The sequence below is a fragment of the Vicia villosa genome, unplaced genomic scaffold (assembly GCF_029867415.1).
Source record: "Vicia villosa cultivar HV-30 ecotype Madison, WI unplaced genomic scaffold, Vvil1.0 ctg.003694F_1_1, whole genome shotgun sequence".
Classification (NCBI taxonomy): Eukaryota; Viridiplantae; Streptophyta; class Magnoliopsida; order Fabales; family Fabaceae; genus Vicia; species Vicia villosa.
This window is the reverse complement of record NW_026706272.1, coordinates 182094-194584: the sequence shown is the minus strand read 5'-3', so window position 1 is coordinate 194584 and position 12491 is coordinate 182094.

The window sequence follows — 12491 nt, the reverse complement described above, 5'->3', positions numbered from 1 at the left end:
TAGGAAACACATGACTGCATCTCTGAAGAAGACTTTGCATTTATTCATAGCCTCTCTAACACAACTAAGTTAGAGCTAGTGGCTATGATTTCTTGCCATATGTTTCAGGGTGATTCCTTAATAACTTTTGATGTTTTTAGTCATGGATAAGCATTTTCCTTGGTCAACCCTTCCAAAGAGATAGAGCAATGTAAGGGTAAGTGTGAAGTCATCACAAATGAATATACTTGGCTTCAAGGAAGACTGCTTGAGCTTTAGAAGGAAGTGGAAAGCTTGCTTGGTCTTCATAGGAGGTGGATATACCTATGGCACTTCTTATAAAATGATGTTAAGGTGACAACTCTGCAAGCGTGTGTATAGGGTAAAAAAAGGCTCTAAAAGAAATAAGGACTTCTTTGATTATGTTGTCTTCCCAGGTCATTGAAAATGAGGGAGCTCTGAAAAAAGAGAAGGAAGCCCGTTCTGAGGAGTTTGAGTCCCACAAGGGGAAGCTGGTGGCGCTAAAGAAACAACATGACAATGTTGTTGATGAAAGCCTCAAGATTGCTTCTGACTAGTTGGACATGTTATGTTTGAGTATTCAGTTTCCCCAGACAAAAATGAAGCCAAAGAAGGTGGTTGTTGGAGGAGAGATTGTCAATGATAATGAGGAGAATGGGGAGTGAATTAGTAATCTTTTGATTCAATCTTTCTAATTTGAATGTCATGGAGGCTTTGTAATAATGTTTCTTTAAACAAGATTTTCTTTTTCATGACAATTCATTTACTTTGCTTGTTTAGTGTGTTAGAACATAGTTTAGTTCTAATCATATCTTAGTTTTTTGATGATAACAATTAAATAAATTTTGTATAAGTAAATGAGGTACTCTAATTATATGTTTCTCATTTCAGAAGATGTTCTAATACAAGTACCATCAGAACATGAACTTTGTGTAAAGCTGAACAAACGCCGAAAGGAAAAGTCGCTGAAGTTCTAATGAAGTAACCTCTGAATGCACCAACCGCTGTAAACAAATTCTGATAGAAGTTATGAAGAAAGTCAAAATTCAAAGTTCTAATACAAGATAGAATACCGTTAAAAACATTATGATTAAAAGACGGTTGAAGCACTCATATGGAACAATTTCCAAGAAAGATTGGAGAAACAAAAAGCACATGCAGTTCATTGGAGAAACAAAATCAAAAGTCAAACACACAACAAAAACAAAAGAAGACACGCAACATTTAATACCTTCTCCAAAATCAATACAACTGACAAATTCTTGAAGCTATATATAGAAGAATCTTTGAAAAGAAAGATGACGAGCTCATATACAAAGAAGAACACTTACGTGAACTCTTATGCTGAAGAAAAATATTTTCAATTTAATATACTGAGTTTATACTCCTTGTACTAAAAACTTAGTGAAAAATCACAGTTGTGATTAAAGCTTATTAGAAGCAACCTGAATCACTATTATTAGAAGTTAACTTGTAATTGTTTCTTGAGACACCAGTTGGGTCAAATTTCTCAAGAGGGCTAGGACTAGTTAGTCTTAGAGGTGTTAGTCACTTGCAGTTGGCTTGTGGATTGTATTGTTAGTGACGACACTTGGTTGTGCATTTGTAATTAATTTTGATTATAGTGGATTAAGTCCTCGATTGAGAGAGGCGAAATCACCTTGGAGGGTGGATTGGAATAGTTTGAGTTGCAAACGAAACAGGATAAAAATAACTGTGTTTTGTCTATTGTTGTTACGAAAAATAAAAAGAAAACTTATTCAACCCCCCTTATAAGTGTTTTCCAAACCTTCAATTGGCATCAGAGCAATTGGTTCTTGGTGCAAACACTTAACCGTGTCAGAAAAAGATCCAGAAGGAAAACACTATGGCAATTGATTAAAGCAACAACAATTACACAAAACCTCCGGTCTTTGATGGAGAAGATTTTAAATATTAGAAAGATAGGCTAGAAAGTTTCTTTCTAGGTCAAGATGATGACTTATGGGATGTGGTCTTAGATGGATACACACATCCAGTAGATGAAGAAGGAAATAAGATTGATAGAAAGATCATGACCAAGCAACAGAAGGCAGATTTCAAAAATCACTACAAAGCAAGAAATATCCTGCTAAAGGCTATCTCAAAAAACGAGTATGAAAAAAATCAAAATAGAGTTACTGCACATGACATGTTTGAGTCTCTCAAAATGACTCATGAATGCAATGCTCAAGTAAAAGAGACAAAAGCTTTGGCTCTTATCCAGAAGTACGAAGCTTTCAAAATGGAAGAAAATGAGTCCATTGAAACAATGTTCTCAAGATTTCAAACTCTGACTGCTGACCTAAGAGTTCTGAACAAAGGATACACCAAAGTAGACCATGTTAAGAAGATCATCAGAAGCTTACCCAGAAGATGGGCACCTGTCGCACGCTCGTGAAAATGAACAGAGTCGCCACCAATATATTTATCCCAAAGAGGGAAAGGAATATCAGAAAACCTAAGGTGAATAAGAACGAGGTCTTTCGACCAGAGATAGGGTACGGGAGTCGGTTACGCAAGGGGAAGGTACTAGCACCCCTCACGCCCATCGTACTCGATGGTATCCACCTATGTTTGTTGCTATCTAAAGGGTGTATAAATCTAAAGCTTAATGCTAAGGGAATGCATGCAAATGAAAGAAAAAGAAACACGGGGAAAAAAGGTTTATAAATAGTTGTGCTCGCTTAGGCCCCGCGACCTAATGCCTACGTATCCTTTTCAGGAATCAGAGCGTCGTAGTTCGGCTCTTTAGTTTTTGTTTGTTTTTGTGTTTTTTAGTTGAACAGTTACATTCGCACTCCGCTGCTCGACCTCTGGAGTCTTAAGTTGGGAATGGAGCGGAAGTAACGTGCTCTCAAGCGCCTCGGAGGCAAAAGAAAAAATGAAGAGTGTGGTTTGTGTTTTTTATGTAACTTCATGATGAACAAAACCCAATACAAGGCTTCGCACCACTTCATCACTTTGTTTAGGTCTGAGCCTTTATTAAGTATTTTAAATGTTTTTGATTGGTGATTTTTAAGGGGAATTAATCTGCGAGTTGAATCACATAAAAGTGTATGATAGTAGAGAAACAGATTAGGGAATGAATCCCACTCATTTCTCTACATAGTGATCGAGAAACAGATTAGGGAATGGATCCCACTCATTTCTCTCCCACTAAGTGTTTGAGAAACAGATTAGGGAATAAATCCCACTCATTTCTCTCCCACTATTAGTAAAGTGTGATCCGCCTCTTCCTTTATTAAATGTTTTAATGTTGAAAAGAAAAAGGAAAGAAAAACTAGCCTAAAATGAATAACTAGCCTAATGTTATGATTATACCTAAGTGTTAGGATTTAAGGGAAAACTAAGCCTAATATTATGAAGATATTATAGGTCCTAACTCTAAGGAATGAGATTATAAATGAGATCAAAATTATAGGTCAAACATCAATGTAAACAAATATACAACATTAGCACCAAAATTGACTAAAAGACTTGAAAATATAGTACAAAATGATTCACAATATAATGCACAATTGATACAAAAACATGAAACGAGACAAGTCAAAATATAGCATGAAATTGATTAAAAGACTATTTATTTTTATTGATTTTCTTATGAGAGAAATTGAATTACAAATCAAGCAAAAGAAAGATAACAATTAGCCTAAAAACTAATATTTTCATGATTATTTTTTATGTGTCAGAAATTGTATCAAAGCCTAAGTAAATAATAGGAAAAAATTAACATTTTATCACCTAAAAGAAATAGGTAAAAAGCTAAGTAAAGTCTAAATTTAACTAATTATAAAATAGAGTCATGGGGTATGAATTGAATCAAATGGTGCAGTCAATAGGGCGCAGGGGGAAGATGAGGATTTCGTTTCTGGCCCAAAGATGAGTTTGATCCATTTTCATTATTATTATTGATAAAAAAATAAAATAGAAAAAGGTAATAAAAATAAGAAAACAAGTGAAAAAGGAATGAAGGGAAATTAGGGTTACCTTGGTTGCGACGTTCCTAATCCCTTAGCCAGACTCGATTCTTATCTCTCTCTTCTTCAATCGCGACGGCGGCGTCCTTCAAATCTCTGGCGAAAGTAATGCTCCGTCCGCCTCTCCAATTCCTTGCTTTTGCTTCCGCTCTTCCATCTTTTGGTTCAATTTCTCAGTTCTCTTTCGATTTCCCCTGTTTCTGTTTGATTTGCAGGTTGATGTTGAATCGTTGTTGCTGAGTTGTGTTGTCGAAAGAATATTGAATGAAGGCTGAAGAAGCTTTGATTGTTGATGATTTGGTGCAGTTTTGTTGAAAGAGAGATCGACGAAAAGTTGAAGTTACCAAGGTGCTGTTAACGCGGATGAAGAACGTTCTTTGTTGAAGTTTAGGAGCAATTGGTGATTCAGTTATTGTTGTCGATGAAGGTGATGTGAAGATGAGGATGTACGATGCAGGATGAAATGATGATGGTGATGTTGCGGTTAAAGGATGAAGATGATGGCTCACAGGTTTGTCACGATTCTGTTATCAGGTTGAATCAAGAGAGAGGGAGAATTGAAGAGTGTTTGAAGGTTGTGAAGATGATGAAGAGAAAGTGAATTGTGGAGGATTAAGAATGTGAAGATGATGAAAAGTGGTGGGTGAAGAATGGTTGAATGTGAAGTGTGGATGAAGAATGATTATGGTGTGAAGGTGATGATTGGAGGTGGTGGTGGTGAAAGAGAAATGATGGAGAAGTGAAGAAGATTGAACAGATGGGAATTAGAGGTTATATAGAGATTGAAGATGAGAAGGTTAGTTACTCCTCCTCTTTCGGTTATTTCTGTTTGTAACTGATTCTATTAGCAACTCCGTTAGTTTGTTAACTGTGGTTAGGGTTAGTTAGAGAATCTGTTTTGGTTGTTATGATAGTTAGACACATGGTTAGAAATCAGTTGGGAAATGTTGTTATGGTTAGTTTGAAGTTAGTTACAACTCACAAGGGTGGGAACTGGTTACTGAACTGTTAGTTGGAAATTAGTTGGTTGTTAAGATTCTGTTGAATGTTAGTTAGAGGTTTGAATTTCTGTTTTTGGTAGTTGGGGCTATTTGATATGCAGGGCTACCTGGTGTATGTCCTGATGCAAGCATTGTTTTCTTTTGGGATCACTACTGTCATGAAGCTTGTTCTTTTACGGTATGCAAATGTATGGTGTTGATTTTAGAACTATTTTGGTAGGGATTATTTGATTTTGGGACTGTTTTATTGATAAGTCAACTTGGTTTTATCTTGTGACAGGTTTGGCATGACACTGTGAAGTTCTTGGCAACGGGACAGAATCGAAACGTGAAGAAAAAGGATAAGCTGAAGATGTTATGATAGAAACCGTTGAGTTCTAGGATATAGGCCTTCTAGGATATAGGCCTGTAGAGTTTGTAAATAGTATAGATGGAATGGATTTTTGTGTAACGGATTATGTATTATGAAGTGGATGTTTGAACTAACAATGGTTTGTAGAAATTTCCATGGTCTTTGTTGGATTGACATGAAGACTTCTTCATATTTTATAGATGTAACATTTGGATTGAGTTCATTTTGTGATTATGATGGATGTATAAGAACCTGGAGTTGATGAATGACATGAGCTTGGATTGAATGAACTTTGTTTCCATACCTTTGTCTTGTAATTTCACCTTTTGTATTGTTTCTTGGTCATTGGAGATGTAATGAGATATAACTTGTAATGACTTCTTTATACCATATAAAAGTCTTGACACTTCCTCCCTTTTTTTTCTTTTTAATGTGAATGACACTTGAAATTCTAGTGTCTTCATTATGTAATGCACCACTTTGAGAATGACTTCGGATGAAACTTGATCATGTCTTGTAAATGGTTAAATCTTGAATGAGCTATCAACTTAAGCTTCCTTGTATTGCAATCAATAAGTAATTGAGAAAATGACAAGATCCTTGATCCCATGTGTTTTGGATTATGAAAGCAATGATGTGTTAGATGATCTAAAAAGCCAATGATGTTAAAGCAATAAGCCAATTTAGAAATAAAATTAGGCGGGTAAATTTTGGGGTGCAACAACACCAATGGTTTCTGCACCCAAAGTTTCAAAATATTTGAACAATGCATCTTTAGAAGAACTCATTAGTGCACTAAGAATTCACGAGATAGAACTTGACAAACATGATCCCCAAAAGACAGGTAAGTCTGTAGCTCTTAAATCTACTAAAAATTATGAAACTAACGCTTTTCAGGTTAAAGAAGAAAGCTCTGAGGACTCTACTTCAGAAGAAGAAGATGAGTTATCTCTTCTCTTAAGAAGGATCAACCGGATGTGAAAGCACAGACAAAAGAAGTTCAGAAATTACAAAAGATCAGAAGATAAAGCAGAATCCGCTGGTGTCATACCCCAAAATTTGCCCATCTTATTTCTCTTAAATCAAACTCATATTAAAATTCAAGGCTCAAAGACACCCCTCCTAAAAAATGGCTCAAGGAACTAGGGTTTGTGTTATTCTGAAGAAAATCAATGGATCAAAAGCCCCAATGCATCTCATATGGCTTATGATGTTTCAAAATATCTCCATGACAAAATTCAGGTCCTAATTCAAAGGATTGACCACACAATTGCTCAGAAAGTCAATAGTCGACCAGTTTGACCTAAAAGTCAACTGTGGTCAAAATACAGTCAAAACTCCTGATTTTTTGTCAACAACCTTATTTTTAAGTGTCATTCAACATTTGATCAAGTATTGATCATGGTTCATCAAGAAAAGATCAGAAATCAACAAATTCAAGAGTTTCTAAATTAGGGTTTTCATAGGAGAAGTCAACTGAACTTTGACCAGCCATAACTCCTACATGGAACATCATAAATTTCCCATCCAAAGCTCATTTTGAAGGAAATTGAATTATTTACAACTTTGTCTCTCACCTGCCAAGTCTAAAAATGCTTCATTTGAGAGATATGGCTCAAAACATTACAGGTCATTTTGAAAGTCAACCAGAAGTCATCTTTTTCAAAAGAGCATACATGGAGCATAGAAAATTATTTTGACATGGGACCAAATACATTGGTTAGAGGACTCTTCAAGGTTTCTAAAAAGTCAAGGAACTTGAAAAAATGTGGAAGTATGAGGAAATGGCAAGGTGCACAAATTCACCTATTTTCAAAGGCATGTATGAAGAGAAAAAGTCTAAAACTCCAAATATTTCCAAATGGGCCTATATTATTTTCATCCAATCCTTATATTAAGCCCATGCACGTCCTAAAAAAGTATCTCCCCATATTTTATTCTTTTTATTGATTATTTTATGGTTTTTATTCATTTAAATCATAATTTAATTATATAAAATAGTAAAATAAATGAGAAATATTATTTTCTTTGATTTTAAGTTAAGAAATCAATCAAATATATTCCCTTAATTGGCCAAATAATGATTGAAACAAATTGAATCAAATATTGGGCAAAAATAGAAAGATTCAATACAAATTTTCAATCAAATTTCTCAAAATCCAATTTCATGATTTAGTAGAGATTTGATTCAAGTCATGACCTAAAATCCATCCATTATATATACTTAACAAACCTTGATGAAGAGAGAGTGGAATTTGGCAGACAAAGCCATAGTTAGAGGTCTTGAAATTTCAAGAAAAAAATCAAATTCGGTTTCTAGGTTGTAACGTGATTCAAGCCAAAACGAGTGTCTTATTCGATCCCTGGAGGTTTTCTGAACGAGTATACATCCTCTCCAACAACCAAAAGGCTCTGAATCATCATCATCACGCTCACGGTTAGCATCTCTTTAAAATTTTCAATTGCATTGATTCACGCATCCTAAACAGGTTTTGTTCATGTAAATATGTTCATGTGAATGTGTTCGTTGTTTCTGGGTTATTTGTTTGAAGCTTTAGCGTATATATGCTTGTCCACCATTGTTAGGTCACCGAGGTCTCAAATTGGGGATTCTTGGAAAGAAACGATCTTAGGTCAAATTAAGGACATCTTTGAGTTCGTAGGGGCCGTTAGAATCAATCTGGGTTGTTGGTTTTTGTTTTTGGCTCGGTTTCATGCAGCTATCAAGATCAAGGGGTTCGCTACAAGTTTTTTTGTAGCAAAACCGTAGCTACGAACGTAGCAAATGTTGCAGGTGGGATCGGCGAAGAAGATGATGGCGTGGCGCCTTTTCATTGGGCATTCTGCACGCGCGTCCCACATTTAAAAAAGAAAGATCCGGTGCGTTGCAATCCCGCGCGTACGATGTACCCCACGCCAATCAACCATTGGATCTCGTGGGCTATGGATCAAACGCTCCAGGGATGTGAGTCCTTCATACTCCCTGCAGACCTTACCACACAGGATCCAGCTAAGTATTTTTTTAATTTTTTTAATTTTTAATTATATGAACTCCTTTTATTTCCTATTTCCTTTATTTTATTATGATTTCTAATTTTTATGTTTTTACTTATTCTAAAAATAGTTTTTTAAAAAAAAATCATAATTATTTGTTTTTTTATAAATATTTATTTTATAATTAATTAATTTGATTTGATTATTAATAATGTTTTTTTTTTACTTTAGATTAAACGATTAATATAATTTAGTTGTTTCAATTATTTTAAGTTTTTTTTTAAAATTACACATTAGGGTTAGGATATTTAGTCGAAATTTTATTTTCAGCGATTTAATTAATTAGGTTGAAAACCAATAATTAATTAAACTGATTTTTATTTATTATATTAATCACAGTTAACTTGTGCCCTAATCAGGGTTTACGAGGATCATTCCTACACTGAAAATTTCCCTTTTCTTTGTGCAGTTTTTCAGGGTTACCATCAGGATTCGTCCGCCTACGCGCCATATCAGATCAAAAAGCTAAGTCCCTGATTTAATTATTATTTTAAATATTATTTGTTTTCTGCCTTATAAAATAAATTAGGGTTTACTTTCAAATGTCAATGAACTCCTCCTACACTCACCCTTTGTTGTTTATTCTTCCTTTGCCAATTTTCAGGGTTAATCAACCGGTCAGAGCTCAAATGTTCGGTAACCCTAAAATTCATTCTATTTTTAATTTCTCTTTTATTATTACTTATGTCAAACCATTTGCCTTGTTGGGGTTTTTATTTTATTGCTTTTTCCTCCTCCCCATGGTTTATTATGTAACTGTTCCTGGACTGTATTGTGTGGCCTTGAAGGCACTTAACACTGCTTATTATTATTACTGCGTGGTTAGTAATTTAGGGAGTGCAACCTCGAACTGAATTTAGAACAACTAATTATAATATAATTATTTGAATTAATCACGTGATTGTGCACCCACACACCTTTTATGGTAACCCCTCTTGTTGCCTGTTGCCTGTTGCCTTGTTGCCTTGTGTTTTTCAGTGCAGAATAGCCAAGTTCCTCGAATACGAGGACGCCTCAGCAATGTTGCCATCAGTTCATTCAGATCATAAGTCCCAATGATGCTGCCTTCGATTCGCTAATATGATCTCGTCCCTCGAAGTTGCCTACTAAATGCTGAGGTGTCCTCTGGTTGCCTAATAATGATGGATATTCTGATCCTTCCCTTAGACTACCTGCCACTCTATGGCAGGGACAGTCTTATGGTGAACGATAATTGCGACGACCCTTCAACCTCCAAATAAAAGGACTTCCTACCCTCTTATGGTATGGATAGCCCTGAAAGGCTAAAAGAACACTTTTACAAATATCAAGGTAATTTGCCCTTAATTGCATCCTCTGGTTTAAATTCCCTTTTCTACCCTTTTCTTAAAAAACTTTAATAAGGCTACGCTCATTTACGAGCTAAAGTCCTTATTTTCTTCTTCTACATTTCTAAACTTTTGAAAACAAAAAGAGCAAAGCAATTAAGAGCCCATGGAAAACCATGGATGCATAGGGTGCCTTACACCTTCCCTTTGTATAAATTACCCCCCGAACTCAAGATTTCTTTTAAAAGGTTTTTCTGTTCTTTTAGTCTTTCTTTAATTTGGATAAAATAAAAGTCGGTGGCGACTCTTGCTTACCGTACATTTTCGATAAAGTCAGTTCACCGTATTACAAAACTGACGACTCTGCTGGGGAGAATTTTCTAATAAAAGAAGGGTTACCTTAAAAGCTTAGGATTCACTTAAATGTTTTCTATTGTTTTCTTTAATTGCTTTAATTTTCAAGGCTGTTTTGGGTATTCTGTTGTGTGAAAGATCCTACACCCGGATCTAGTGTACCTTAGGTATGTGGCATGAGACCAGGGAGGCTGTACGACATGTATCGTTATGGTTGAACTGGTGGCCACCGTTAGTGCGTCGCTTTGGTTTGTCCTGATGGCCCTTGAATCTGATCGAGGAGACGTTTGGCTACCGCGTGGTGTCATGAGCACTAATTCGCCTTTAGAACCTTAGTTGAACTTGACTTTGACTTATAAGAAGTAGCGAGATGGCTGGCCTTGGATTCCTGACTGAAGCCGGTTGATACTCGATGCTACACTCATTGAGATTGGACTCTAGGGATGCTTTTGGCTGGCCGATTGAGTGCTATGTTGAGACAATGCCCGCGAGAAAGATCATGGATATGAGCACTATAGAACCCGGTTACTCTTCTAGGACAGGTTGAACCAACTAAACGAAAGGAAGGAGGGTATGTACTTATGGACTTCATGCAAGCCTAACCTTAAGGCAATTGTGTGACTTGTTTGTGTTTGTTATATACTTGGCATCATAACATCATGACATCATGGCATATCATATCCACTAACGATTTCAAGGACCAAGAAATTTATCTTTGTATTGTTTTGTAGGACATGGCCTTTGTTACTAGGGATTATGTACGACTCAACTTCATGGGGATACCTTCTGAGCTTAAGGAGCTTGTCTTAAAGGTTCCTGGAGATTCTAAGTTTGCTGAAAGACATGGTTATCTACTCCGACTGGTCACTTCTCAATTTGAAGAAGATATGATGAGAGTCATATGCCAATTCTTTGATCCTGAGCATCATTGTTTCACGTTCCCAGATTACCAATTGGTACCTACCTTGGAGGAGTTCTCGGATTTACTTGGTATACCCATCTCTGATCAGGTGCCCTTCACTGGTTTGGAGGACACTCCAAAACCCGAGACTATTGCTGTTGCGTTGCATATAAAGAGATCAGACATTGCTTCCAACTAGGACACCAAGAATGGGGCAAAGGTCTCTCAGCCAAATTCTTATTTGGGAAAGCTCGACAATTCCTGAAAGCCATGAGTTACCATGCCTTTGAAAATATTTTAGCTTTATTGATATATAGTTTGGTATTGTTTCCTAATTCCGATCAGTTCATTGATGTGCATGCAATTAAGATCTTCTTGACTCACAATCCGGTACCTACATTACTTGGAGATATTCTACACTCTCTTCATTCCGGTATCATGAAGAAGCGAGGAACCCTTATGTGTTGCACACCTCTGCTAGCTAGGTGGTTTATTTCGCACCTTCCTCGTTCAGTGTTAAGAAATGATCAAAATATGCAATGGTCCCGAAGGATTATGTCACTTTCTCATTCAGATATCCGTTGGCACGTCATATCTCAGGAGTACGTCACTATTATTGATCATTGTGGGAAATTCCCTAATGTGCCACTCCTTGGCATTAGAGGGGAAATCACCTACAACCCTTCATTAGCCCTACGACGGTTTGGTTATGCTCGCAGAGATGGTCCTCATCACATGATTATTGAAGGGGTTGTTTTCAGCTACGAAGAAGATGTTCAAAACCAACGCCGAGAGTTCATACGCGCTTGGAACAAAGTGTACAAGATTGATAGCAAGAGTTGGGGTCAAAAGAACTCCCTTCCTTCAGAGACTTATCTCAGATGGGTGCGCACTCGCGCTCAGCGTTGTGTCATGCCATATCCCTATGTTAGACCTGTGATTGTGGAACCAGAGTGTGAAGAAAAGGTTCCTTTGGTTATTCTCCATCCGCACATGCCTACTGATTTAGAAGAGCTACAAAGGTCATGGGTTCAGTTGAAAGAAGAAAGAGATACTTTTGAAGCCCAATTCCGTGCAAAAGAAAAGCAAGTGTTGGAGCTCATGAAACTACTTCATGCGGAGCAAGGCATCAACAACTTCATCGGATCAAAGAGAAAGCGACCATGGGAGACTTGAAGAAGTTTTATTTTATTTTATTATTATTTCTAGTTGTTTATTATTTAGTTGTTTTTTTTTTGTAAGCCTAAAAATGGCAAAGAACCATAATTACAATTTAATTATTACTAATAAAATTTGTCTCTTTTCTTTGTTTAAACAAATTTAAATTTCAAGGTCCTTGAAAACATTGCATATGCATAAACATACCATTCATAAACATTACATTACAGGTTTTATAATGCAAATACCTCATCTTTCCGCTGTTTATTTCAGTGAGAAAATGGATCTTGAACAATCTGTCAAAAATCTCCAAGCTCAGAATGCTGTGTTCCAAGCTGTAATTCTGAATTTGTCCAAGGGACAAGT